Source organism: Mauremys reevesii, linkage group 4 (assembly GCF_016161935.1).
Source record: "Mauremys reevesii isolate NIE-2019 linkage group 4, ASM1616193v1, whole genome shotgun sequence".
Taxonomy (NCBI): domain Eukaryota; kingdom Metazoa; phylum Chordata; order Testudines; family Geoemydidae; genus Mauremys; species Mauremys reevesii.
This window is the reverse complement of record NC_052626.1, coordinates 126483661-126489837: the sequence shown is the minus strand read 5'-3', so window position 1 is coordinate 126489837 and position 6177 is coordinate 126483661. Positions and strand designations below refer to the sequence as shown.

The window sequence follows — 6177 nt, the reverse complement described above, 5'->3', positions numbered from 1 at the left end:
TGCCAAAGAGTGTCTCTGTCACATCTACTCAAGCCAATCTCTCGTCGAAGCATGGTTGTGTGCACAGATATTCCAGGGGCCAACAAAGGATGATACCGCTGAGAACAGCTGACCTGTGGCTCCACCCCCACTCAACCTACCTACTGTGGTTATCCAGTGGTGGCGCTCGGTGGGGTCAGGAACAATGGGGAAGGGTGATGCTACGGTAATGACTCATTTTGTTGTCATGGTCCCCATTCCAGATGCACAGCTGATCCAGCCCCCTGTGTCTGGGATGTGTGTTGCAGTTGGGGTAAATGCATGTTGGGAGAGTGAGTATGGTAAACGTTAGGGTTGCTACACTGATTGCTGCTCGATGGTGAACTGTAGTAAATTGTGTGTGTGTGAATGCGCGTGTGTACATATAAATGGAAAATCTGTATAAAGCAGCAGCCACAGATTGAAAATTCCTGACACATTTTTGGTGTATTCCAATCTCGTTTCCATTTCTCTGAAGTTCCGAGGGAACTAAAGACCCAGTCAATGCTCATAGCACAGGTAAGCGACAAGTATAACACTAATATCTATTGCTATGTGCAACCGAGGGGTCAAAGACCATCACTGGGATAGAGCTACAGCCGAAACTGGGGCGAAGGTGGGCTTTGCACAGGGGACAAATGGTTTGTGTCCAACTCCCATTGGATTCCAATGGGATTTGGGTGCTTAATTTCCTTACTTCCCTTTGACAGTTCAGCCTTCTAAAGGAAATTCTCTCTTGGAGGGTAGGCCAGGGTGTTTAGACTCAGCACAATTTTCAGGAAACTATTCATTTGGGGGTTTCCTTTAGCTGAATTTGCTCCATAAATTATGAGTCATTTTTTAAAGCCTTGTGTTTGTTTATCTGTTATTGGCATTTGGCTGCTACTCCAGTTGCCTGGGAGAGGCAGAAGGCATCTGGCTGGCTGGACTCGGTGGCTGAGATAATATCACAGTGTCTTATGTCATATAAGCTTCCTACAAAGATGACGTTTTCTCTTAGTAAGAGGTGAGTCAAATGATGGGGTCTAAATTAGCTGTTACCACTGAAGAAAGAGATCTTGGAGTCATTGTGGATAGTTCTCTGAAACCATCTGCTCAATGTGTAGCGGCAGTCAAAAAAGCGAACAGAGTGTTGGGAATCATTAAGAAAGGGATAGATAAGAAGACAGAAAATATCATATTGCCTCTATATAAATCCATGGTACACCCACATCTTGAATACTATGTGCAGATGTGGTCACCCCATCTCAAAAAGGATATATTGGAATTGGAAAAGGTTCAGAAAAGGGCAACAAAAATTATTAGGGATATGGAACAGCTTCCATATGAGGAGAGATTAATAAGACTGGGACTTTTCAGCTTAGAAAAGAGAAGACTAAGGGGGGATATGATAGAGGTCTATAAAATCATCACCGGTGTGGAGAAAGTAGATAAGGAAGTGTTATTTACTCCTTGTCATAACACAAGAACTAGGGGTCACCAAATGAAATTAATAAACAGAAGGAAGTATTTCTTCACACAATACAGTCAGTCAGTCTGTGGAATTCTTTGCCAGAGGATGTTGTGAAGGCCAAGACTATAACAGGGTTCAAAAAAAGAACTAGATAATTTCATTGAGGGATAGGTCCATCAATGGCTATTAGCCAGGATGGGCAGAATGGTGTCCCTAGACTCTATTTGCCAGAAGCTGGGAATGGGCGACAAGGGATGGGTCACTTGATGATTCCCTGTTCTGTTCATTCCCTCTGGGGCACCTGGCATTGGCCACTGTCAGAGGCAGGATACTGGGCTGGATAGACCTTTGGTCTGACCCAGTATGGCCGTTCTTATGAGTTTGTGTTGAATGAGAGTTTCTGGTGGCTTTTCAGCCGTGAGTCTTTGGTGAGACCATTTGGCCTACTGCCAGGGAGTGGGAGTTGGGAGATTTAGGGTTCTACCCCTCTTAGGGCTGGTCAAAAATTTTCTATTGAAGTTGTTCTTTAATGGAAAACTAGGTTTTCAATTAAATGAAAAAGTGTCTGCTTGCTGAGGAAAAGTTTAATTTTTTTCATCCAAAAGCAAAACACCGGAAAACTAAAATAATTTGGACAAAACCTGAACTATTTCAATTTGGATAACCCACTGGAATGGCTCAAGGGAACAGTCGTTCATTTTCCTTATGTCCCCAATCTCCTCTAGAGGCCTGGCTCTGCATTCACAGCACAGTGACCGCAGTCCATGTCTTTGTTTTTAAAGGATAGAACAGCTCTGGAGCTTGTTGGACGAGATGTGCTGGATAGCACAACAGTTCAAAAGGACCGGGCGTTTGGTCAGAAACACTGCCGCTGGTTTGTCAAACGGAGTGTTGTCAGAGAGGTAAGAGGTTCTGTTGCTTTACAACCTTGATGGAGAATTGGGATCTCCTGAGGAGGGAGGGGCATTAGGAGAAGATAAGTAATAATTGGAGATATACCAATCTCCTAAAACTGGAAGGGACCTTGAAAGGTCATCAAGTCCAGCCCCCTGCCTTCACTAGCAGGACTAATTTTTGCCCCAGATCCCTAAGTGGCCCCCCCTCAAGGATTGAGCTCACAACCCTGGATTTAGCAGGTCAATGCTCAAACCACTGAACTATCCCTCAAAGGCACAGAGCCTAAATACCTTTGAAGACCTGGGCTTAAGTGCCTAACTCCCATTGATTTCAGCAGGGCCGGCTCTAGGTTTTCTGCTGCCCCAAGCAAAAAAATTTTTGGTTGCCCCCCACCCCAGCCCTCTGCTCCCCCCTGCACTCCCCTGCTGCCCCAGCCCTGGGCTTCCTCCCACCCCGCACCCCCTGCTGCCCCAGGGCTGGGCTCCCTCCTTTCCCCTCCACCAGTGCCCTCCTCCCACCCACACTCCCCTGCCGCCCCAACCCTAGGCTCTCCCCCACAATCTGCACCCTCTTTCCGCCGCAGCCCTGGGTCACTGGTAACTCGCTCCCAGGGCAGGTCATTCAGCAGGAATTTTGGTTGTGCACAAAACACAGACAGGATTGGTTCCCATATGGTTACAGAGCTGCAGTAAAGTGGAAGAATTTTCAGCTTGTGTGATTGGAGGATATCTGGATGCATTTTATAAGACTGTCCTCCATAAATGAGGAAAAGCTGAGATGCTTTTATTATTCTTTTGTTCCACTCTTTGTTTCTATGGGGAATTTGCAGTATCACTGCAGTATCACTGTCTTCCAATTAAATAAATAATTAATTAATTAAGTACTTAAACAAACAACCAGCCACTCCCTGGGAGGGATAGCTCAGTGGTTTGAGCATTAGACTGCTAAATCTAGGGTTGTGAGCTCAATCCTTGAGGGGACCACTTAGGAATCTGGGGCAAAAATCAGTACTTGATCCTACAGCTGGGGGCTGGACGTGATGACCTTTCAAGATCTCTTCCAGTTCTAGGAGATAGGTATCTCTCCTATTATTATAAAATAGCAATTCCAGTCCTAAAAACCACTGGGAAGTATTTCTTGCTTCTTCATTTCTTAGCGTACTTTTTCTACAGCAAGTTACAGTGGATCAGTATATTTGATTTGGGAGAAATGAAGTAACAGCTGCCCAAATTGAGCTTGAGCCCTCCTGAGTTTTGAGGGTGTTCAAATCTGGAAGGCAGGTGCTAGATTCCCTTTCTGAATATTAGCTAAATCTGGAAAGGAAAAGTCAATTTCTGCTTCCATGGCTCAGAAGTGGAAATCCTCCTACGTGCCTGGTACTGTATCTAAAGCTGCCGAAGTCCCCTAGCAGAGCCTCCCCTCCCTTACTTTTCATTTTAAATTCTAGTGGGATCCACATACCTCCCTTGCTAGGCTTCAAATAGAGATCTGCACTGTCCATTTAGTCCATCCAATTCCTTCTTTGTGGGCTGCAAGGTGAGGTCACACCAGTATCCCTAATGCAGTCTGGGGAAGTCTTCTGAAGGGGATATCTGGGGCAAAGCCTTCTACTCCTTGGGCACACTTGTTCCCCATTCACAGTGCCACCCCTTTTGACTCGCATCATGGCTCAGCTACCTCAATCCCTAACCCCCCCTTTCCTGTTGATTGTGACCAAGGGATTGGTGGGAAATGTAGTTCTTTCCCTGCTCCAGGGCTGGTTCTATAGGCAGGGAGCTAGGCAAGGAACTACAGCTCCCAGGGTCCCATGGGTTCTCAGCTCCCATGCTGGATCCCCAGCTGCTCCGTGGCTCTGCTTCTGCAGGGTTGTAAGAGGGGAGGAAGTGAGTTAAAAAAAAAAAAAAAAGGATGTCCAGAATGCCACCCCCTGGAAATGTGCAGCCCCAAACTCCTGCTTGTTTTGCTGGTGCCTAGAGGCAGCCCCAGATTTCAGTAGGAGATAAGCAACTAGCTTTCATTGAAAGTCAGAGTGAGTTAGGTGCCTTACGACCATTGGTGCCTTTGACAATCTCTCCCATGGAGTTTCATGGGGAGAAGAGTCAGCCCTGCAGGAGAGTCATTGGCCATGGAACCGTCTAAGCACTTCGGCTACAATGTACAAGCCTGTGTGCCTAGAAGGAGGTTCTAAAGGAAAAGTGGCCCCATCTTCCAAGATATTGAGGGCCTGCAGCTCTCACTGACTTTTGAGAGTGCTCCAACCCTGAGAAAAATCAGGATACTTAGGAGGTTAATTTTAAGGTATGAAAAGTTTGGGGCTCAGCAACTCTGTAGAGACATACTAAGCGGGGAGAAGACAGACTTTAGCTTCCTTCAGTGAGCTCCCCCAATGTCACTTCACAGAACTTAGACAACTAGCCCATCTTCACTGTAACGTCTTCCCTCAGCCCATGCCTGATGGTTCTGTGTGATATCCTCATCAGAGCTTTGTCCAGCCTGGTTTCTAGCTTCGTAGAGGGCTCTTTTTTTCAGCTAGAAAAAAGCCTGATCCAAAGCCTATAGAAATCTATGAGAGTTTTCTCACTGATTTCAGCAGGGCCATGATGATATTGAAGAAGTTCTACTGAGTCATTATGCTCCATCTCTCCTGGTCCCCGGGGAACACATATCATTTTAAGCAGAGCAGGAGAAAGGTTTAGCCCATCACTCTCATAACAATGTGTTAGGTTGGGAATTTTTCACTGAAAATGTTGATTCATCAAAACCGAAACTTCCCGCGGGAATGCGTCAATTTTGACAAATTGTTCCTTTAGAAAAAATAATTGCGGGGGGGAAGGGGGGAGAATTGTCCCATTTCAATATTTTTGGAATAAAATGATTCAATTTTTGATTCAAAATAACTTTTCATTTGAAATATTAGTTTCATTTAATTTTTTTTAAAAGGGCAGTATCAAAATAAAATGTTTTGATCAACCCAAACTGAATTTTTTTTTGTGGGGTGGGGAGGGGTCTGTTCATGAAATTTGACTTTCTGTCCTGGTGGGAATGGGAGATTTTTGAAACTCTCAAAAATTCTCACAGGATAGGAAAACCATTTCCTGCCCAGCTCTCATTTGACGAGGCACGTGGTTACATGCGCAGCTTTTCTTTGGAAGTGGATCATATGTAGTAAATGTCCATTTGCTTTTTTCAGGCGACTGTCATCACTGGGCATGCTGCAGTATTAACGCTCGGGTGACTCTGCAACTGTGCTGCTGATTGAATGGCTTAAGCAGCGACGGCTGAAATTGGGACTCAGTTCACACAGTCACTATTGCCTCTCTGAGGACATGTTCTTTAAGGCAGAGGGGGCAAGCTTGATTTCTAATGATGCCAAGAGCTTACCCCTTCTATGAGAAGTAGTCAAGAAAAAGTTGTCACACTTAGCCTGTCCCGGTGCACCATATTCCAAGGAGAGAGATGTTCTGGTGAGATGGAAATCAATGCATCTTTATAATTATTAAATGGCAAAAAACGTCATTGACATAGAGTTAAGGCTGCCCTGTGATTGTTCATGCCTTTCCACAAAATAGACTTCAGCAAAACTCAAATGTCCAAAAACCAGGAAATGCAGCGTTAAGGTGAATGCCCGCACAACCTTAACTCTGCCCCCCAGCCCTGGCAATAGGCACTGGGAATTATCTGTAGTCACTCCAGCTGCATAGTTGTACTGAATGATGGAGAAATAGGCTGGAGTAGCTTGGAAGAGCTGTGATTGTGATATGAGGAGCTCTGGATTTGAGTCTGCCCATGTGGAAGCAAGAGGTGTGCGT

At 45.3% G+C, this 6177-nt stretch overlaps 1 long non-coding RNA gene across 1 annotated transcript; it reads left to right on the top strand.

Annotated features, from left to right (window-relative positions):
* Positions 1–921: 921 nt before the first annotated feature.
* LOC120404876 lies at positions 922–5835 on the top strand. The gene is made up of 3 exons (XR_005598226.1): positions 922–1024; positions 2254–2373; positions 5559–5835. It is a non-coding gene; the product is annotated as an uncharacterized LOC120404876 (long non-coding RNA).
* The last annotated feature ends 342 nt before the right edge of the window (positions 5836–6177 follow it).